This window comes from Engraulis encrasicolus, unplaced genomic scaffold, assembly GCF_034702125.1.
Source record: "Engraulis encrasicolus isolate BLACKSEA-1 unplaced genomic scaffold, IST_EnEncr_1.0 scaffold_114_np1212, whole genome shotgun sequence".
Classification (NCBI taxonomy): domain Eukaryota; kingdom Metazoa; phylum Chordata; class Actinopteri; order Clupeiformes; family Engraulidae; genus Engraulis; species Engraulis encrasicolus.
The window spans coordinates 51,454-75,745 of NW_026944625.1; the positions used below are offsets into that span (position 1 = coordinate 51,454).

Below are 24,292 nucleotides of genomic sequence, written 5' to 3' on the forward strand. Positions count from 1 at the left end.
CAGACTAGCGGACTGTGGCATATCAGGAGTAGGATATGCTGCTCTCACCTCAGCTCTCAAATCAAACCCCTCACACCTGGAGGAACTGGACCTGAGAGGAAACAATCCGGGAAAATCTGGAGTAAGGCTGCTTTTGGAATTACAGCAGGATTCAGCTTTTAAACTTCAGAAACTGAGGTAAGATGATTTCATAAAACATCTCTACATGAAAGTGTCTGAGATGTTGAATTTCTGAAACTTAATCTGGCTATCTGAAATGTGTCTGCTTTTTTCTAGAGTGTATGTTTTGACTTTCTCTCTCTGTAAAATGTTATCACTGGTGGAGATGATGCATTTTACTATGGGTTGTGTTATGATGTTGGATCTAACATTTTAAGTCTCTATGTCAGCGGTCAGCAAAATATATATATATTTTTTGGACAAGCCCATCACGGGCCATGACCGTGCTTTATTTGACTTCAACAATGAAATGCATTCGATTTAATTTAAAACAAAATGCTTCTAAGTAATGTTATTACATTCACTGCTGCATTTCCTGGAATCTGTCACGAAACAGATGACCTGCCCTTGCAATCTGCCATAACTTGTGTACAGTATACTTTTTTGTTTTTGATGACTTGTAAATAACTAGGTAAGACTGCTAACTATCAATGCTAAATATCGTCAAGAAAGTATTAATGCAAAGACAACATGTTTCATTTTCCACGAGGTAGTTGCTGTTTGTGAGAACAATGAGACAAAGCAAGGCCACTTGAAATGCGGCTGGCTGGCAGCAATGCTGGCATGGATTGGCTGCATGATTTATTGTTTTGTTTACGCCATCTTATGCCCCCATAGTGGTAGACAATTGCATTTCTCTCCCATGCACTTGGGGATTTATTTTGTACCGTGTATCAGAGGTCTCAGTCAAGCCAATTACTTTTCAGTTTCCATTGATGAGAGCAACATTGATATCAGCCAGATATGCATCTACATGTGCTATGTTTTTATGTGATTAATACAGAAGAATACATTTGATCTGTCTTCACAGGTTGTTGAAGAGTGATGCTGCTGAACACGCCTGTGTCTTTCTGACTTCAATTCTACATGAAAACCCTTTACTGCTGTCAGAGCTGGATCTGAAGGGGAAGATACCGGGAGACTCCGGAGTGAAGCAGTTCTGCCCTCTACTGGAGGACTCACACTGCAGAATCAAGACACTCAAGTTAGTTATTAGTGTTTGATCAGTATAACTAATCTGTATAACTAACACACACACACACGCACACACGCACACACGCACACACACACACACACACACACACACACACACACACACACACACACACACACACACACAGGTGGGTTATGATTTCTACATTTCCTGCATTTACACTATTCCAAGCAACTGAAATTGATGGCTATGAATGCAGGTTATAGAACAAGTGTTTGGATCCTCAGGTCATGCAGGCTTAAGAATGCTGTTGGAGGGTTGCAAAGGGGGGGACTGCAAAAAATGGGGCGTTTTTTGCTCTTTTTTTTGCGAGATTATACTGTGCTATACCTTGTGCTAAAATATGGAGATAACACTTTTTTGTTTGTCCTTGAATGTTGACTGCTTTATTACAAATGCATTTAAGTCAGTATGTAAGTCACATGTAGGTAAGTCAGTTATTTTATCCCCTTCAAACAGCGCTCGAAGTTAACGGTGTCCCGACGTCCGTTGGGGGGAAAATGTTGGGGGGACACAAAGTTATAATTTCTGGGACAATGCCGGGACCGTACAAAAATATCAATGAAAAGATTCTAAAAGTAGTCTATTATATTTGCAAAGCCATTACACAGGGACATTAACTCAACACCAACCATCAGCGAAAATAGCAACAGAAAACTTTCAGATAACACTCCATGCATTGTGTTCTAGAATGTTGATTAAGATTTCGCAGCTGCAACTGAGAGGACGTCCAGTTGGTTATGCCATTTCACCCTGAATGCTGTCAGAGAAAACGGGCTCTGGATTGTTGATTTTGCAAGCCAACAAGGATATATTCCAGTAGACATGGTTAAGCTGTGAGAGGAATGGAGTTCGGTTTTGCTAATATTTCAGGTAAGCAATATAAAATGCGCAGTTGCCTGTTGCCACCTGTCGCATGCTTATCTGCCCAAAACACCAGAAACGCGAGCTGCTTATAAAGTAGATTAACCCTCATTCATACATATCAGAAACTGCCTGTAGCCTACAATTACTTTCCAGTAACAAATAGTTAGGGAAACGGCAAGCAAGCTAACAGGGGTAGTTGTCAGCCAAGAACGTCAAGCAGTTTCATTCAAATTTGGCTGGAAATGAAGGCACTATATTCTGAACATTGTCATACGAGTTATTTAATTAATGTTGAAGTAGGCCTATCCATGTATTGTTTCTGTGTGGGTAAAAGCAGGAATGCCTAGTAGCCAAAGTGTAATTGAAAAAGGGAAAAGTTCACCAAATATTTATTTGACTTCATTGATTACAAGCACGAAGAACGTGCTTCAACTCTACAGCATTGCCAGCGCATTTCTCTCCAATCCCTCTCTTTCTCCCCCTCCATGCTAGCCTCTCTCCCTCTCTTTCTTGAAAGTGAGGTAGGCCTAAGTGTGCTGCCGTAGTTTTTTTGTGTGCTGCCGCATTTATTTTTAGGTTATCAAATTGTCTTAATGTCAATGTCATGTGAATTTAAAACGGAAAGGAAACGTCTTGCAATGCGTTGTCATACTCCTAATGCGGCCCAAAAACTTTCCACCTAGCCTGATTATCATCGACTTTCACATCTCTTTGAGACTGGCTGAAGCTGTTGCATCACTAGGAGGGCACAGCCTGGATATCTTCCACCGGCATGTCCATCAATACCAGTGGCTGAAGTCAAACTAGGTTAGACTATTGCCACTTTTTAACTAAAGCTAAACAGACACTGAATTGTTATCGATATGTAGGCTAATAGACTAAATGAAAGCTGTTTTTTCTGTAGGCTAAATATAGGCAACAACAGAGTAACAGGATGGCTGGTTGCAATAGTCTACAATACATTTCCTCATATCACCATGCTCATATATTCTTTAAAAACGAAATGTGCACGGTTACTCAAGGCATTTTTCTATACAAGGCAGAGATGTCCATGATTTAACACCCCCTCGTTTTTTCTTAAAAACCTGAATTCACAGTTGCACTGCATAAAAATAATAGTCATATGAAATTGAACGTGAACATAATTTACCACTTATTTAGGCGCACAAAAATGGGGACACTTCTGGTTACATTCGGGACAATACAAAGTGGAATCCTGGACCATAACGGGACACAAAGGAAAAAAAGTTTAATTTCGAACCCTGCCTTCAAAACTATTAAATCTAGTACCTTTTGGTCCTCTTGATCCAGGAAAAGGTAGTCAAATCTGTATGTGACTGTGCATTGCTTGGTACAGTACCACAGCAGAATATACAGTATGTGTTTGAATGTTGTGAAGAGCCTGTGCCTAATGATCTTGCACGTTTCACTTGTGCTTCATTAGGTACATCCACATAACTCCCACAGGTGAAATAGCTGATTACCGGGTCACATGACCTCGCCAAAACACTGTGACAGATAACAGCACAATTTCAAATACGAGTTAACATTTAATGACATTAAGCCTCTTTCCAGTGAGATACATACAATACAGTTGTCACATTAAGTCTCAAATTACCAAACAAATAGTGTAAAAGATCCCAAGTACAGTCTGCATTACCGCACAAATACACCGGCCGTGACCTGAGCGAGGCGAGCGACAGAATTAATGAACTTTGCATTGAGTCACGCAACAAAAGTGATCCGGGCGACTAGAGGCGTTTTGCGCAACGAGAGCGATAGTTTGCATTTGAATCCCTGGAATATTATGCAAGTTAGCAATGACGCGGTTCTGCGACAGCCGCCACAGCCACTGGGAATGTTGGAATGCTTACATCCTGCTTTTAACGGACATACTCTGGTCGCCTCACTCGCTCATATCGCTCTTGCGGCACAGAAGCGATTCTCTGTGGCTTGAATCTGGTTGCGGCCAGTCTATTCGCCCGGTCAGATTTCAATCACTTATCAGATACCTTGTGTCCTGCATTATTATTTTGCCACCATTTTCTAGAAATCTTGCAGGTTAAACATATAGGCTATCTCAGTGAACGGATGCCAAGAATAGCCTACAACAAAGTTTAGTGCAGGGCTCCAGAGTGCGACCAATTTGGTTGCATATGCGCCCATTTTTTTCAATGGTACGCCTAAAAAATATTTTTAGGCGCACCGGTGCGACCAGCCATCAGTAGAACAAAATCAATTACCAAACAACCGTTTTAATGGACATAAAATTAATAGTCATTCTACAGTAGTGGCCCATCATCACACAATAAAGCGTGTCGATGCGGTCATTCCTTCAACTCCGCTGAACTACCGGTAGCTTTCTCCCCCTTCCTCGTTCACAGGCAGCCCGACGTTTCAGAATAGAATGTTCGACTTCGCTCAACTATCCGAGTTCACATGTGCCAGCGAGTTTTGTGTTCTCAACCAGGCGAGTTTTGCAACGGACGAGAGAGTTACAATCACGGTAAAAACAGCAAAATGACTTGAGGATATTTTAAACACGAGAGAGTCACAATCACGGGGAAAAACTAAATGGCTTGAGCGGATATTAAACATTGCCACACAAAAACGCAGAAGGGTGCGGATAATTGCCCGTTTTAGCCGCGTGCAGAGCTGGCCAAACAACAGGTGACGCGCTAGTCTGTCGGGAGGGACTTCTGTGAGAGTTTTTTGATAGCGACTAGGGCAGGCTACATACGGCCTATCAGTCGGCAAGGCATCGTTCATGCACCTCGAGACAGCACGAGAGGGGAGAGAGAGAGAGAGAGAGAGAGAGCGAGCGCACTAGTGCTGTCGTGTCTGTTCGTAGCCCTTGCTAAGATACCACAATCATTATGCAGAGGGCGAGCGCTCAAAAACGGGGAAATAGACAAAACCCAATTCACCTCAGATTCCACTGTAAACATAGGCTAGGCTATTTGTGTTTAATGATTTTAAAAATCACGACATTTTTAGCAGGGTTTGTTAAAAAAAAAAATCTATCCATCTATCCATCCATCCATCCATCCATCTATCTTCATATTGTAACTCTGTGCTTGTGCCGTGTGCGTAGCCTTATTGCAGAAAAGGCTGGTATGTTGATCTTACTAGTCAAACACATACTGACTAAAAGGCTACTAATTTGGTCTTTTCTACCAGCCAAACTGCTTGTAGCCAAGATGTGTTAGTTAGGTAGCCTACTGTCATGTCTTTTATAAGGAGCACATTTGGAAGACTAGCCTAAAGCACATGAAAGGCTCCAGGTCTTTTAAAATAGGCTATAGCAACAATAATAGAATAATAATAATGATAATAATAATAATAACAATAATAATAACAATAATAATAATAATAATAATAATACTTATTATTATTATTCTATTATTGTTCAGCTTTAAAAAATAATAATAATAAATAATAACAATAGCAATAATAATAATAGCAACAATAATAGAATAATAAAAATAAATAATAATAATAATAATAACAATAATAATAATAATAATACTTATTATTATTATTCTATTATTGTTGCTATTATTATTGCTATCGTTATTATTTTTAATTATTATTTTTTAAAGCTGAGGTGTGTGTGTGTGTATGGGGTGGTGAAAACATTTGGGTGCACCTAAATTTTGTGCTGGTGCACCTAAAAAATTTTTTAGGCGCACCAGTGCAACCAGTGCAAAAAGTTAGTCTGGAGCCCTGTGAAAGAGAAAAAAAAAATGAAAGAGGGCGCAACGACTCGCTGACCATTTTTCTTTTTTTTATGTTTCGTTAATGGCCTTCCGACATCACCACTCTTGTCTCTGGTCGCCGAAGCCCCCTATTTATTTTGCGTGTGGATGCCTTGTTCTTGTTCACGAAGCACCCACACAAATTATGATTGATCACAGTTTAATAATGCCCTGATTTATCAAACACAGCTGAACTATTTTACTGCCTGTAAAATTGCATTGCTTTTATTTTATACACTTACACAATTGATGTTAGGCCTACCTTCTTATTTTCGTTACAGTGTCAACTGTGGTGCCATGATATTTACACTCCCGTCTTAAAACATCAACTTGAAGCGCAAGTTTCCTCTTTTCCTGTGGGTGTCTCCACTGTGCCATGCCACTCGCGTCTTAAAACAGCAATCTTATGCGCAAGTTTCTTCTTTTCCCTTCATACCCTGTGGGTGTCTCCACTGTGCCATGCCGTTACGATCAATCTTAGCGCGTTAAGACTACTCCAGACCACTCGTGGATTTCTCTTAGAGTTACGTGTCAACCTGCGATGGTTCTTTGCTAAGTTGGCTTTGGGAAACGCTCCGTGAGCTCTACGATGGTGTTACGTGTGAAGTTAAGTAGCACGTAGCGTTAAGTAGTACTTAAGGCCCTTTCGGAAACGACGCCCTGGATATGTAATAACTAGCCTACATTTACAGTAAAAACTCTGAACAACTTGACAACAATTGATCCAAATTAGAACAATTCAGTAGATGTTGGGAATGGGGTTACTAATAACCAACCAGAAGGGGAAAATAATGTGTGTACTGCACTGAAGTTTTGGAATAGTGTACTTTGCACCTGGAGTTTTTAAACTGCATGGACAATCTGCACAAGCTGCAAATGATCAGACTGTGTGTGTCTTGTCCAGCACGAGAGCGAAATATAACAGGCTCCCACTTCCTACTTCACTTCTTTTTTACTGCATAAACAATGGGGAAATTAACTTTAAACTTCGTGGTGCATTCACGTTATTGCCCGTTTTTCGTGGTTGGGCAACGCTTCTGCTGCCTATTCATTTGAATTGCCCGACTGCTGCCTAGCGACCCACTAGTTTGATGCCCTTTCGGTACCGTCGCATGGTAATCAAACATTTCAAACAAGCAATTTAGGGTTAGGGTTAGGTCTAGGGTTAGGGTTAGGTTTAGGTTTAGGTTTAGGGTTAAGGTTAGGGTTAGGTTTAGGTTTAGGGTCGTATGACATAAGGCGTAAGTACCGAAAGGGCGTCGAATTAGTGAGTCCCGAGTGTATCAGCAGTGTTCTGTCAGCACCCCCTCCCCGCCCCTGCAGACACTTGCATAACCATAGCAACAACACGAGCTGAAAATACCGACCACGAGTCGCTAGGCAGCAGTCGGGCAATTCAAATGAATAGGCAGCAGAAGCGTTGCCCAACCATGAAAAACGGCAATAACGTGAATGCACCACGCAGTTTAAAGTTAATTTCCCCATTTTTTTCGTGAAAACTTCACAAAATGACCAAGATAGGGCTCGAACAATGGACGGGCTCTGTAACGTTTTCCAACACGGTTATGCTTTTTTATCTCGTGCGCTGAATATGCTTATGCTGCTGTCATTCGGAAACGGCAACATGTTGGCAGACAACTTTCTCTTGTTGTTTGTGCCGTGCGGTAGCCTACCCTACACATCAACTCAAATAGTGAAGCGAGTAGGCTACTCTCTCCACACGTCTTCCAGACTCGCAGAAACTTTCACTAGAAACTTTCATTTAAAAAGTCACCGGATGACCAGAAAACTCGCTGTATATGACAACAAAATGTGCTCCACATTGCTGGTTACCTGCCGCTCTGACTCAAAGGAAAATACTGTTTGCTTGGTCACGCCACCTCGCACGAGAGGAAAGGCGGTCTGAATCAGAGCAAGGTGATGTGCGTTGCGCTCGAGAACAAATCCTGAAATTGACAGTTTCTAAAAAGTTTTAAGAGATATTATCCGGTTTGTACCAATGCGGACAGTCAAGATACGATGCATCTCGATTTTATTTGCGTTTCTTACCGATGCAGACGTTTGCAAATCGATGCAACCGTACCGTACAGGTCGTATCGATTTTCCGATACGTATCGGTGAATCTTCCCTTCCCTAGTATATACACAACGTATAGGCCTACCACTAGGATCGTTTAATTGGAAGTTGATGACTGTTCAGTGTTTTCTATATCGACTGCCTGTATAGCCACTCATGACTGTTATCCTCTTTCAGGCTTGATAGCTGTGGGCTTAGCGATACAAGCTGTGCAACAATGGCATCTGTCTTCTGCAAAGCATCAAAAGTGAAGAAACTGGATCTCAGCCACAACAATGTTGGAGATATTGGAGTCAAAGAACTTTGTAGTGGGCTGGCGAACAACAACTGTGCATTGATGTCACTCCGGTAATATATATTAAAAAAAAACATTTACTCAGTCTTACATGAAGTATTTTCTGGATGTTCTACTGTACTTACAAACCTACACACCTACGTACTTTCACATTAAATATCCTGAACATCTTCTTGGCTTACATCACAGTGCTATAAAATATATGCATTTTTTTTTGTTTTATACATGAAATAAAAATAATGAATAGCCTAATTAAGACTCTTCTGTTCAGACTGGCAGACTGTGGTGTAACAGGAGTAGGATATGCTGCTCTCGCCTCAGCTCTCAAATCAAACCCTACACACCTGGATGAACTGGACCTGAGAGGAAACGACCTGGAGAAATCTGGAGTAAAGCTGCTTTTGGAATTACAGCAGGATCCATCCTGTAAACTTCAGAAACTGAGGTAAGATAATAAAACAACTTTTGATGCACGTGTCTCAGATGTTCTTTAGAGCAGTGTTTCTCAACAGGGGTGCCGGGGCACCCTGGGGTGTCGAGGGCACCCTCAGGGGGTGCCGCAGAAACGTGGCTGATAAATAAATTATGTAATATAATACATATTTGTCTAAATTGATAAAGTAATGTTAGTCAGTGGAATCTTTCATCTGCCATTTACGCACAATTATTAAATAAAGTAAATATAGGTCGCCCCAGTCAGCTACAACTTCGAACGCAGGTCGTGTGACGTGTGTTACTTTTCTAAGCTTGTGTGGTATCGGATGTGATGCCATTTTACGGCTTGTTGGTTTGGGGTGCCTTGAAATTTTTCATGAATTGAAAGGGTGCCTCGCCTAAAAAAAGGTTGAGAAACACTGCTTTAGAGTGTATGTTTGGGATTTGCTTGACACATTTCTGTGTGCCCTACCGGGAGAGATGATGCATTTTATTTTGTAATGAAATTGGATGTAAATATGTCAGCGGTCAGCAAGTAAGTTTGGACCCAGGCCAATTTCATCACGGGCCATGGCCATGCTTTATTGAACTTTAGACTAAAAATGAAATGCATTCAAATAAATTTGAAACATTAATATGCTTCTATGTGTAATCGGCACTATGCCAACAAATAACTGTACCGTCCATCCTTCATTACAGCCACTGACAGTAGGCTGCTGCCCATGCACACACGACCTCTCTGTCAAATAGTCGTCTTTTATTTTATTCATATCAGCTGCATCAAGGCAAAGCACAACTTGTCTTATCTTGGTAACCATTGCTATAAGTAAACAAAACTAAAGGGGAAAGATGCAGATCAAGTTGATTGGTGAATTGTATGAATAATGGTGATTCAGTGCAGGTTTATTAGGAAAGCATAACTACATCATTGGTTAAAAAATGGATGGGTTTCAAACTGCCACTTCGCTACATTTCACTAACAACAACAGTAGCGTACATGCAGCTGTACTTCACGTTATTACACCAACTGCAAAGAACTTTTGAACCTCATTGACCAACTATGATACTGTTAGAACTGAAGAATTAGACACGACAATTTATTAAGGACGGCGCGCACATGTCTGCAGACACTTGAAAATTAAAGACTTGGAGGAGAGTCAGCAGGAAGAGTTCATCCCTTAAAGGGACACTGTGTGACATTTTCAGTTGTTTATTTCCAGAAGTCATGCTGCCCTTTGACTAATGATACCTTTTTCATGAATACTTACCACCACCATCAAATTCTAAGTATTCTTTTTGACTTTGAAATGTGCACTTTTCATACATGAACAAGAGGATCTTCTCCATGGTCCGCCATTTTGAAAATAGCCATTTTTAGCTGCAAAAATGACTGTACTTGAACCATACTAGAAAATATTTGTTTATTACTTACAGTAGTAAACTTTCATGTAAAGATCAAATTTGGCAATAGGCAGCCCAGTTTCCATGAGCAGCATAGTTGCAGCACCTTTTTTGACCATTTCCTGCACAGTATCCCTTTAAAGCAGCATGGGTTCCCACCCATCACAACAAAACATTTACTGACTATTTACTGTTTTTAAGGAACTTGTTTCAGTTGAAATGGTTAAATATAAGTCAATGGATGGTGTGATTGGCTCAAGGAGTAGGTGGGTAGATGAAGTGACGTGTAAATTTGGCTGTCGCAGGCTGTTAAAATTAAGTAAATTCATGCTTTCAAAATTGTCAATGCTTTAAATGATTAAACTAATGTCGTTGTTGTGAAAAAGTAATGTGTAATAAATACAAAGCTTAAATAAGTATACTTAATTTTGAGTCAAATGTCACATTTGTCCTATGGTGTGACTGAGGCAAGCCTGGTTCTCCATATTAAAACATTTTTAAATAAATAATCAAAGCTCAGTCATTTGTCTAAACAACCCTGGCATGGTTTTCAAGGTGTCTATTTTAGCAAGTGGCAATGCTTAATTTTTTTCCTGTTTTTCTGAGACCGTATGGACTTATGAAACTTTGTCGCAGAAAACAATGTCCTGTGGTGTGACATCATATTTTTGGTTAATTCTGTGGATAATTATCTATTGTTGAAGCTCCAGCGGTACATAAATTGTGACTTTAGACCCTTAAGAAGCCAATGGAAAGGGTGGATTTTAGATTTTTCTCTCAGAGTTCTTCAGCCAATCAATTATGTTTTGCTACCACAAGATGTATTAGTTTTGTAGTCCTTTGGTGTGACAGCCATAAAATAAATTTTGACAATAGTGTATATGTTTAATATTTTTTTGTTATGTAGATGTATGAAAAGGAATCTTACTAAAGGTGAAATTGTATTTCAGTTGGCAACGACATGGCTTTAAATTAACTCAAAAGCCCTATGGTGTGATGGTAAAAGTCCTATGGTGTGATGGTAAAAGTCCTATGGTGTGACACTTTGGAGTATCACACCAAAGGACAAACAGGTCACACCAATGGACTAAATATTTGAGAAATAGCTTTTAAAACAACTGGCAGTACAATTTTTTATTTTATTTTTTTGACTAGATAAATATTGTGTATTCAAAATACTATTTGACTATTTTATTGGCCTCTGGAATTTATACTTTGATGCATTGTTGATGAATATTTGCTGTTGATTTTAGATACTGTCAAATGATATAAAATGTCATTAATGGTGCTTTGAAACCATAAAATATAACGGTAACAGTGAAGGAAAGATCAGTGAGAGAGTATATAGAGGAGTATAGATGAATAAAGTATGCTGTGGAGAGCTCAATATACAGCATAAATGTGCTGTCCAGCTTGAGATACCAAACAGGCACTGGCCACTACACACTACAGGTTCAATGGTGTGACAGTCATAGCATACAACAGTGTGATGGTCATGCCAAGGTCACCCTTCAGTATGAGTCTTATGAGCTCTGCAGGTTGCATTCAATGACCGCATGGCTGTCATTAAGAGTTACGATAGGCTGATAATCGACTATTCAAAGACTTATAAGTGTTAAGTGTAGGTCCATATTGACTACATTATATTATGATCAAAAGACAAAATAATCATGTTGATATATTTGTTTCTGGCTCAGTTTTGCATTTCTGTCCTTTAGCGTGACATGAATGTCCTACGGTGTGACATGTTTTAAACGCTCAAATATTTGTTTGAGCTAAACAATATGTTTGATAAACACTGAATATTGCATTAGGGAAGAACAAATTATCGTCCCTGAAAAGTTAGTATAAATTCGGACAATTTTGAACATTTAAAAGAAAGATATCCCTGTTTTTCCTCGAAGGTTTCTAATAATCTCACATCTAAGGGGAAAAAAAATACTTAAATGGTAATTACTCATTAAATTAAGACTTTAAAAAATTGCAATAAATATGAAAAGTGTAACAATGTTCATAAAACTCCATCAAGCCATTTCTACATTACTTAATATATTTATTTCTTAACGTCACACCAAAGGACATATTTTCAGCAAATTGCTTTATCAACGTAAATAAATAATCAATGAATAGACCAACATTGTGACCACTTGGATTTTTTGAAAGATTAATTGCTGCACTACGTAGACATACTTTTTTCCCTCATAAACAATGTTCTGTGAAAAAAAAGTTTTTTGCTGCCTATCCGTCATCTACCCAGATACCTCTCTCTGTGAACTTCTCAATGCATTGAAAGTCTGTCTGATACTGAACGGGGAGTAATTATATGTTTTTTTCTGTTTCCATTGATGAGAGCATCACTGATATAAATCAGATATCCGTCTGTGTGATATTTTAATGGGAAGGATTAATAATGAAAATTGGAACGAGGACAGTATGGGTGTTGAGGATTACTATACTGTGTGTCCAGATGTCCAGCGTCTCTCTTTCTAATGCTACCACCCCATCAAACTACAGCACAGAACAACACACTGGCCACAATATCAATCAATGGCAAGCTTTATATCACATTGCCAGACAGAAGAACACACAGTTTAGTAGTCCTCAACACCCATACTGTCCTCAATCCAATTATATGTTGCATTGCAATGCATTACATTTCTACAGAAAGCAAGGGCATTTTTTCATTAGTCATGAGGCAATACAAGCAGTCAGATATTGAACATTTTATTGGATGTTGTGTGCATCAGCCATGCAGTTTGCAATGCCTTGAAGTGAGTTTAATTTAAAGTTCATGTGCTCCGTAAATGCCCACGGAAGTAATTGAAACTTGAAAAAATATGCCACATCGATTATGGCATTTGCCTAATTGATTATTGTCCTGAACAGCGTTGCAATGCATTGCTGAATCAATTATTGTTGACACCACTACTATACAGCTGGGGATGCATTTATATTGTGGCCAGTGTGTTGCTCTACATGTATGTATACATTTACTGTACATGTGTATCGTGACTTTAGGACATGGTGTATACAGCTGAGAATGTGGGATATTGGAGAAGGGATATTAGTAGTAGTGCTGTATGTTAATCTGTAATGCCAGTGTGTTGCTCTGCGTGTTGTTCTACAGGTATACTGTAGTTTGATGAGGTGGTAGCATTAGAGAAAGACTAGGGGCCTCATTTATAAAACTTTGCGGAAGGAATGCGCCAAAAGATGGCGCACGCACGAAACTCAGGATGTGCGTGCGCAAGAAAATATTCAGATTTATAAAGCATGGCGCACGCACGTTCCACGTCGATTTCCCTTTATAAATCCCAACTGACTCTGAAGTTGCGGCAAATGTGCGCACCTGTGGACACACCCATAATTATCTATGAATATTCAGTGAAACGCCCAAAATGAATATTTATATCTGTGGACGGCGTGCGGAAAGCAGACGAGATAGCCTATTTACCACATGTGGAGCAAACAGTTTTATTAGATAGGCCCAGAGAACGTTGGGCAAAGTGGAGCGGTTAAGTTTGGGAAGTCGTAGGCTACAAAAATAAAACCTTGAATTGCAGCATGTGGATGGTTATGTTCGCAAAAGTCACGCTATACCAGAAGTAAAAATAAATAAAATAAGGATGGCATGGACATGAACCTGCCAAGTCATGGACATGTAGGCTAGTATTAATTGAGTTGTGAACAAGGGGAAAAATAGCTGCGTCAAGGAAACATCTCACATGGCATGTCCCCATGTGAAATTCACCGGTAGAAAATCTATTCGCTGTCTCATCGCACCTCATATGCACCGGGTTTAAACTTTTTTCAACAATTGCCGTTGGTCACTGCGCGCAGCTGTCTGCTTTCAGTTCAAAGCGACGCCCCAGCTGTCGATCGACATATCCACAGACAGCATGACATATGGGCATTTTCTAGTCTGTATTTATTAAATGTGTGTATTATAAACGTACATTATCAGTGTATAAGACCAGCTGTCAAATGCACACCTCTGCTTTGATGACGAATAACCGCATGGAAAAGAAATGACATGCAACAAGAGAAACGAAGCTGTCCATTAGTAGGCCTATGGCACTTGCGCTTGCCTGTATGGCTGAGAAAATCAACCATTACAGATGCACTTGGGACTCGAGCAGATGATTCTGCAACTGGCTTAAATGTTGACGTAATTCCTTGCAGACTCGGAACACTTTATAGCCTACCGATACGATTATAGCCCGATACTGGAAAGGTCCGTGGTTATTGTTAATATAATGTAGGGTATTTCCAAATGTAACGTAGGCCTATCCTAAACGTACAATTTGAAGCGTCTATTACATGCATGTGGCTATGGATAGGCCAGGTAGGCCTACTTATTATTTTCCACCATTACCAAACAACAAACAACCGCGTTTTCGTTGCGAACTGGATTAACTAATGTTATAGTGGCTATCGTGACACGTGACCTTTGATTTTTTCCTTCAACCAATTTCGGGTCGTTCTTCCAGCTACCTCCCGAGGTCGCGCTTTCCGCGTTTGGTCTTTTGTTTAGTGCCTACGCATGGGTCAAACTTTGCGTGGAGCTGCGCATGTTTACCGCCAAGTTCTTTTTCTATAAATACCAAACCTTGCGGTGAACTTGCCGTGCGCAGTCTTTTGTGCGTACGCACCCGTTATAAATGAGGCCCTAGATGACTGGTTAGGTGAGGAAGGCAGGGTCTGTGGTGGGCATGGAACTGGAGACTCTCACTACAGAGTAGAACCCTCAGCAGACTGCACTCCATTCTGGACAAGGCCAGCCACTCCATGCACACCATCATCATCAGTCTGGACAAGGCCAGCCACTCCATGCACACCATCATCATCAGTCTGGACAAGGCCAGCCACTCCATGCACAACACCATCATCAATCTGTCTGGACAAGGCCAGACACTCCATGCACACCATCATCAATCAGAGGGGTCTGGTTAGCTACAGACATAGAGGACTGAAGTGCATGATCCCCCTGCCAGTCCGTCTCCTACAGGACAGGCAGGTTACAGAGGTCATTTGTCCCCAAGGTCATAGAGTTGTTTAATGACACCTATCACAGAGGACTGAAGTGCATGATGGCCCTGCCAATCCCCTTCTAACCTTGTGGAGGCAGCTAGAAACCAAACCTCCCAAATGCCCCATCCAGGATGATCACTGCACTAAGGGACTCTCATAGCACTGGATAATGCACACTCAGGACACTTCCAATACAGTATTCATTTATTTACCACATGGCATCACATCATGGTTATCACATCAGATCACCTTCTACCCCTTAAGACCTTTTTTAATTAAACTCTATAGCATATATTATAATGTATTACACTATGCACTAGGCTACACTATAATACTGGACAGCAATGTTGGCCACTATAATCTATTCAACTACCTTAAGGCACTCTTGCATTATTTTTGGTTACATGCACAGCTGCCTAACATGTTTGATGTAGTATGATGTCTGTACAATATTTTCAATTATACTTTATTTCTATGCACTGAATTAAACGATGCACTAGCCTATATTATAATACTGGACAGCAATGTTGGTCACTCTAATCTATTCGACTACCTTAAGGCACTTACGGCACCTTTGGCTTACATGTACAGCTGTGTACAACATGTTCGATCTATTATCATGACTGTACAATAAGGGCATATACTATATGAATTTGTGTGCCTGTTGGATTTGTCTTTGTATGTGGCCCTGTGTACGTGTGCGCCTGTGTTTGGAGGGTTGAGGAGCGAGAAGCATTAGTGTGGACGTGTGTGAAATTAGTGATTCTTCTGTTGTTTCTGTAGGATGTGGAAGAGTGATGCTGCTGAACAGGCCTGTGCCTATCTGACTTCAATTCTACATGAAAACCCTTTCCTGCTGACAAAGCTGGATCTGAATGGAAAAATACCAGGAGACTCCGGAGTGAAGCAGTTCTGCGCTCTACTGGAGGACTCATACTGCAGCATCAAGACACTCAAGTTAGTTGTTTGAATTTGATAAATACAACTTCTAATACAGAAATCATGTTCTATGTACTGTATGTGTGACAAGAGAACAGAAATCAGCATTCAGCAGATATGGCCATATAGTATTGGAGCGATATTGTATGATGTACACACATATACACACATACACACACACACACACTTTATACACAGCACTGTGAAAAATGACTGTATTAACCGTAAGATATAGTGATCGTAAACAAATCTGAGAATGCTGTGCTCATTATTGAGGTGGGCTGTTGTTTTGATTAGTGCATTTACTTCTACATGGACACTTGCTGCTATTCCAAGCTGCTGAAATAGTAACCATGCCATGCTCCAGTTGGATATGAATAGTAACCATGACATCCTCCAGTTGGATATGAATAGTAACCATGACATCCTCCAGTTGGATATGAATAGTAACCATGACATCCTCCAGTTGGGATGTGAATGCAGGCTAACTAATACAGTGGTGATAGTGTGTGGAACCTATGTACGTGTATGTTAGAATGTTGTCAGAGGGCTGTAGATACAGGGGCGCAGGAAGTGGGGTGCTCCGGGTGCTGCAGCACCCCCCCTACTGGCAACTTCATCAATTGTGTATTACCCTAAATTCAGACATAGTTTTTTTTCTCATTATTATTCTGAACGAAAAACACAAAATATGAATATTTTCTACTTTTCTCATAATTATAATAATTTGAATTTTGAATGCAATTTTGGTTTGAAATGAGTGATAAACTTTTAGACCCCAACCAGACCGGAAAGAACAGTAGACGTTCTTTGGTAGAACGGTGCAGTGACGCTGGAGAGACGTTTGTTTTGTTTAGCTTGTGGTGTCAAGGTAGTAGGCTAATAAAAGGCGATGTGTTTGCCATGCATCATATAAGGTCTTAAAACCATTGGAGGAGCTATCTTGTTGTGAAGAGAAGTCTCATCACTTTGTTGAGCAAAAACGGACCAACTAAGCAAGGAATTAGGTGCATTTAAAGTGTGACGGAAGAAGGGAATGTCACCAAAATTGTGCATCGTGTCAGGTAAGAAGTGACTTGTTTCTTGCGGTGGAGATTGGATTCGTAGTAGCATGGTAGGCTGGTCTTGCCTGTTGTTGGTGAAGTAGGCCTAATAGTCTAGCATAGCCTCGGAGTTGGCTATGGGGTGAATCTGAAGGAGAGCACAGCCGATGGTGTGCGTGGCTTGTCTATCATCACAGTTGTCAAAGTTGAATTGCCGCGGTGTGAAATGGCTGTGCTATTTTTAGATGTTTTGGAATTTTGTAGGCCTACTGGTTCTGTTTTGGCGATTTGTTCCTTTTGCCTCTTGCTGCTGCTTTGACCACGGTTTAGCAGCACCTTTTAATGCGTCTTAAATATGGCCTACGTTAAATGCAAACGTAAGGTGGCTTTCTCACTCGTATCAATAGCCAGCAATGGCTCGAGCTGCTTTGGCGGTTACTTATTGCGCCGATCACAGCCCGAACTCTTTGGCCGTCAGAGTGTAATCACATTCGGGAAGGCAGTAAAGCTATGCCTGTGTGTGCGTGCGTGCTTTTGTGCGCGGGCGGGGAGACAGGGCAGGGGTCCTGATCGAGATGCACCTGAGATCCACAGTCGCAATTGCAAGAAAATCTAAATTATTTTAAAGCCCTGTCACCTCTCATGAGTGCATCGCATAGCCTAGTCAAAGTATTTCTTCTAATTTCACACATTGTACACCGCCCATGCTGAAGAGACAAACTGTCAAGGCAGCGCGATTTGCTCTTGAACACGCCCTCACCTCCACATCAGGTGCGCGTTTCCCTTCCACAAGAAGAACTTAATAATGTCAAAGTGAGATGTTAAAGAAAAAAAGGTAAAATGTAGCCCTCCTTGTTTAGGCTACATAAAACATGGGGAAGTTATTCAGATGTGATTCGCCATTCCTCACCCTAAAATTGATTAGAATGCAAGAAATTGCATCTAAAAACCAGATTTTTTTTTCTGGGAGAGGACTCCCAGACCCTCCGCCAATCACAGCACCCCCTGGTCAAAACCAGTTCCTGCGTCCCTGTGTAGATAGGGGGACGGCAAAAACAGGGGGGGGATATAGAATTGTACTGACTTGCAGGTAATATAGGGAGGATGACTATATAGATATGAATGTATGCATGTATACATGAATATATAATAACAAAGATGTTTTGTTTATCCTTGAATGTTGAATAACAGTAGTGGTATAAGTGTGAGTAATCCTCAGTAATGTTATCCTCTTCCAGACGATTTGATCTTGTACTTTTTGTTCCTTTTTATCCAAATGAAAGTAATCAAATCTGTGTTACTCTGCATTGGTTGTTGCAGTACCACAGGAGTGTATTTGTGTGAACGTTGTGAACTAATTATCTTGCTCTCTCTCTCTGTCACTCATTCTGCCACAACCGCCACCCCCACCCCCCACCCCACCACACACACACACACACACACACACACACACACACACACACACACACACACACACACACCTCCAGGCTTGAGTCCTGCAGTATAACAGCAGAAGGCTGTGCTGCTCTGACTTCATCTCTGGCATCAAACCCTTCACACCTGACACATCTGGATCTGAATAATAATACACTTGGAGACTCAGGTGCGGAGCAGATATCTGCTCTACTCAGGAATCCAGACTGTAAACTAATGGGACTGTGGTAAGTAAAGAAAGAAAGTGTGATGCATCTCTACTGTTATAGTCATCACAATCATGTGTCATGTGTCTTGATTGCAGTGCAAAATGTGTGTGCGTGTGCGTCTGTGTGTCTGTGTCTGTGTTTGTGCTCTTTTACAGTGTGTCTTGAACTAAGTCCGGTCTGTCTGTGTCCAAAATGTCCAGTGTCCTGCTCTCTCCGTCTCTTATTCTCTGCCCCCCCCCCCCCCCCCCCCCCCCCAGGCTTAATAACTGCAGTATAACAGAAGAGGGCTGTGCTGCTCTGACCTCAGCGCTGATTTCAAACCCCTCACACCTGATAAACCTGCGTCTGAGTAATAATAAACTTGGAGATTCAGGTGTGAAACAGATATCTGCTCTACTCAGGAATCCAGCCTGTAAACTACAGAGACTGTGGTAAGCAAAGAGTGTGTGATGAAACAGACTATACAGTGTTATAGTCGTCATGAGCCCTTTTTAGACAGCCATATCAGAGCCGTGCCGTGCTGTGCCAGTGCTTAAACAGGCCAGCAACCCAGAGCAACAAGCTCCATGAGTCCTGATGTGTTCTCACCACGACCTCACACGAGTTGTAGCTGTCTCACGCAGTATGCATGCAGCCCCTCTCATACTCAGAGGATCCATCTACAGACATTCCAAGGACCAAAAACTAATTTCAGGGAAATGTTATCTTAATTTTGCTGACTAGATAAATCGGCACGCTCTCTGTCCAGCAATCACCCTGAATGAAAACTTGCCCCTGTTGGCACCACGGCACGGCACAGCCCCGCACTGTAAATGGGGCTATGGAAACACTACAAATTCTACTATTACAGCTAGTGAGTGTCTCGATTACAGTTATGCAGAGTGTGTGTGCGCGTGTGCGTATGCATGTGTGTTTGCGTGCGTGTGTGTGCATGCGCATGCATGCACGTGCATTTATTCATGTACTGTATGTATTCATGTATCCTTTATTTGTGTGGGTGTGCGTGTGGACGAGAGTGTGAGTTTATTTGTAAGTTACTGTGTATTGAGTAGTTTGAGTAGCAGCTGAGTGTGCTTGTGCTAGTGTGCTCGTATATCTAATCTAATGTGGTCTGGTAAAACCAGGCTAGTTGTCTATGGTGAAACATATCCATACTAGACTATACTACCATATATTCATTTGTGTTGGAGGAGGATTTCTCTTTAAAGGTGCACTGTGTAGGATGGTGGTCAGAGCAGATATTGCAACTGTGCTTCTCATTGACCTGTTTACTGTTTGTAAACAGATATGACGTAATTTGGCTGTGTGCGCATCGTTGAAGCAGAATCCAACCGTATCTCGGGCCATTCGTGAAGTCTTTACGAGAAAAACAGAAAAAATCAACTTTAAGCCTTGTGGTGCCGCTACGAATAGCCTTGTTTCTCGTGGTTGGGTGACGAAAGGGGGAATTGACAATTGGGGTAGTTTGGTTCTGGAAGAATAATGAGGACGGACGTCAACAATCAAGCGTGAGTGAAGGCTAACAGGAAACGACGGTAATCAAACATTTCAAACAAGTGATTTAGGGTTCAGTTTAGGGTTAAGTTTAGGGTTAAGATTAGGGACAATGTTGGAGGAAGGGAGAGATGGCATGAAGCTGACACAACGACAGCGCTCCCCTCCCAGAATGCACGCTGCTCGGGTCGTCTTTCTCTCTCACTCACTCTCTCTCGCCCTCTCTCTCACCCACTCTCGACGACAGTGCGCGTTGCCCAACCACGAAAAACGAGGCTATATCGTAGTGGCACCACGAAGCATACAGTTGATTTTCTGTGAGACTGGGCTCCAGAATCAACCATATACCAACTAGCCAGGTGTTTTTTTCCTAAATAAGAATAACTTAAGATATGCAGTGGGTACCACAGACACGAGCATTCCTGATGATGTCCTCAGTCTAGTCAGTAGTTACATGTTTTGTAACAACAAACATCTCCTGTGCCTCTGAAACAGCCTCTTCCCTCTCGAAATGGCATGACAAGTGTATTTTTCAGAATATCAAAAATTAATCAACGTACACGCCTCAGGACGGCAGGTCTTCTCTCTCACTGTCTGTTCTTGTGTGTGTGTGTTCACAGCCAGTTTAACATACAGCCACGGCACTCCCTATTTTACCCATGCCTGCAGTTCACCTGGGGGCCGCTGTCGAGAAAGCACAGCCCATTCATTCTGAATAGAGTCTGCACTCCTCCGTTGGCGCCCCTAGAGAGCAGTACCACCTGGAAGAGTGGAGTCTCTCGAAACTACAACCTCCCTGGTGTGTTTGAGTCAACGATGCGCACGCATTCAGTGAGGACGTCGATTCTGACCGGGTCAATTGAAACTGCTGCCTATTGCCTAATTTGATCTTTTCATTAATATTTATTAAAATAATCCAATATCTACTAGTATGACCAACGTGCAATAGGTTTTGCAGCTAAAAATGTTTCTGCAAATTCAAAATGGCGGAAAATGGAGACGATCTCCCTTTTCATGCGGGAAATGTGCAATTTTCCCAATAATTAATACTTCGAATTTTATGGTGGTGTAGGGGTTAGTCGCTTGAGGATCAAAATCCTCTCACGGGTTGCACCCAAATATGGATAGTCACGTTTTGGGGATTCATGAATTATGAATTACTGGTATGTAGTAATCCATAAATTAATAAATCAAAATATTATAAGAAAAGATCAGTCTAATAAAAATCTAAATATTATTAATAAAAGATCAGTCTCATAAAAATCTAAATATCAATCTCAGTATTTGACAATAAATTGCAGAAGACCAAAATTAATATGGAGTCCTTGTACGCGTTGTGATTGGCAGTATAGTAAAGCAGTCACCTTAAAGGCATGAGACTAGACTGTTCACTATGACTGTCAACACACAAGGGCACAAAACTCAGTTGAAGGTCATTGAAGTTCTAAGGGAAGTTGATTCCAAAGCACACCAAGCAACAATACACAAAATGCAGTCAAATGTTTAACGTTTATTATATTAATACCAAGTAATTTAATAAATGCATTACCAGAGAGCGTCTATGGGTAGTACGAGAGAAATCTCACAACTTTTTCCGGGTGGTACTGTCCACTAAGTGGCGCCATCGAGACAGCGCAGAGGAGCACCAAGGAGCGCAGAGGCTGTTAGAATGAATGGGGTCCCATGGAGCTCAACCACAGATGCTGCCATTGCTTTGGGAGAGAATTGGTATCATCGTTTCATTTTATTTTTCCCAAAGGCAGAATAAATTATCCTTTTAAACAGCACTTAGTTTGAATGTTTAAACTCGCTGGATCTTTGTAAAATACGTCTTTATTGTCAATATGACGTCACGAGCGGCTTCACACACTGCGTTTAGATTGGTCGGCCGGCTGCATTGCTGTGATCACGACGTCCGTAAAGCAATTTGTTAGCAAGATGCTAGCGGAGCCTGACTCATCAATGCCAAAGCTGTACGAAATCAGAAGGATTCAACTCCCAGGTTATTGTTCATTTAATTTAAATCCTCATTGGTTTCTCAGAACGTACAGTAATATTGTCAAGTTTCAGTCGTTAGCACCAGCCTTATGGGCTTTGCTGTCTCGACAGCGCTCCCTAGGTGAACTGCAGGCATGGGCTGGAGGGCGAGATTGGACACTGTATGTAAACCCACTGTGGCATTACATTCAAAGTTGGTTCAAGTGTAACCGGTGGTTATCCTGAACCTTTATTTTGACTGGGTAACGACGCTCCCCCTTCCTTCCGGTGTGTAGCATATATCATTGCGGTGGTAACTAGCTAGCAAGGACGCTATGTTTTTGATGCTGCAGAGTGTAGCGTGGGTACACCACTGCTCTCTCTGTCCCTCCGTTTGTGGTTGAGCCATCGTACAGGAAAGCCCTGTCCATTTGTGACAAATGAAGAGGCAGGACCCAAGTGCGACTCCGGTGCACTTCAGTGACTTTACTTCAAACAAAACCAGAGACCAAACAAAACGGCACCACGAGTGGTGAAACAGAAAATACACACAGCAGACAGCTAAATAGGACTGTGGAAGAAATAAGCTTGCACACACAGAGTGCAACAATCCACGAACAAAGAAGGAAGTGAGAGTCTTTAAATTCTCTGGTACAGGTATGGGTGATTGGTGAATGGTGCTGACGAGGTGCTAATTGAAGGTACTTGGCCAGTGATTAGTTGCTTGTTGACCAATTAGTACTCTGGCGACATTGATCTTTGAGAAGGAGGTTCGCAGGATGTTACAGTACCCCCCCCCCCCCTGAGGCACGGCTCCAGCCGTGTGATGCTGCCGGGCCGGGGGGCGGCCCCTGGGTCGAGGAGCCGGCCGATCAGGAAAAGCGCGATGGAAATCCCTGACGAGAGAGGGATCAAGGATGTCTCGAGCAAAGACCCAGCTCCTCTCCTCGGGACCGTACCCCTCCCAGTCCACCAGATACTGGATGCGTCCCCCTCGGCGCCTGGAGTTCAGTAGGGCATGGACCCGGTAGGCTGGGGTCCCATCAACGTCCAGTGCCGGGGGTGGTGCATCAGTGGGGGACGCCTCCGCCAGTGGACCAGGAATCACCGGCCTGAGGAGAGAGACATGAAAAGTAGGTGAGATACGATAGTGAGCAGGAAGAGCTAAAGTGACTGCAGTGGGGTTCACCCTCCGCAGAACCCTGAATGGGCCCACAAACCGCGGGCTCAACTTGCGGCAGGGCAGACGGAGACGGAGGTCCCTGGTGGAAAGCCACACACGGTCCCCTGGCTGATATTCAGGTGCATCTCTCCGACGGCGGTCTGCAGCTGACTTTTGGCGACGAATAGCACGGCCAATTTGGACATGAGTGTCTTCCCATACCCGCTCCGCCCGTCGGAACCAGTCATCCACTGCTTGGACTTCCGTCGAGCTAGGGATCCATGGACTGAGTGGTGGTTGGAACCCCAGCACACACTGAAATGGTGAGATGCCAGTGGAGGCTTGGCGAAGAGAATTCTGGGCGTATTCAGCCCAAGGCAGGAACCTGGCCCAGTCGTGCTGTCGGCGGTGGCAGTGTGCACGCAGAAATCTTCCCACCTCTTGGATGGACCTCTCCGCCTGGCCATTTGACTCGGGATGATATCCGGACGTGAGGCTGACGTTCACCCCCAGCCGATCAAGGAAGGCCCGCCACACTCTTGACGTGAATTGGGGCCCCCGGTCCGAGACAATGTCTTCTGGGAGGCCATAGTTCCGGAACACATAGTGGAACAGCGTCTCTGCAACCTGGAAGGCAGTTGGCAGAGCAGTGAAGGGGATTAATTTACAGAACTTAGAGAAACGGTCAATAACCACCAGTATTACCGTATGCCCTTCAGAGACTGGGAGATCAGTGATGAAGTCCACCGCCAGATGAGTCCATGGACGTTGCGGGACTGGAAGGGGATGCAGTTTTCCTGCTGGGAGTTGGCGAGGAGACTTGGTGGTAGCGCAGGTGGAACAGGACATAACAAATCGTTTCACCTCCGCAGCCAGGCCGGGCCACCAGTACTTGTTTTCAACGAGCTGCTGGTTGCGCAGAATGCCGGGGTGCCCAGAAGAGAGACAAACGTGCGAC

General features: G+C 42.3%; 1 pseudogene; it reads left to right on the forward strand.

Annotated features, from left to right (window-relative positions):
- The window catches only part of LOC134442103 (NACHT, LRR and PYD domains-containing protein 12-like), a 48,516-nt pseudogene that overhangs the window by 2,825 nt on the left and 21,399 nt on the right, over positions 1–24,292 (forward strand).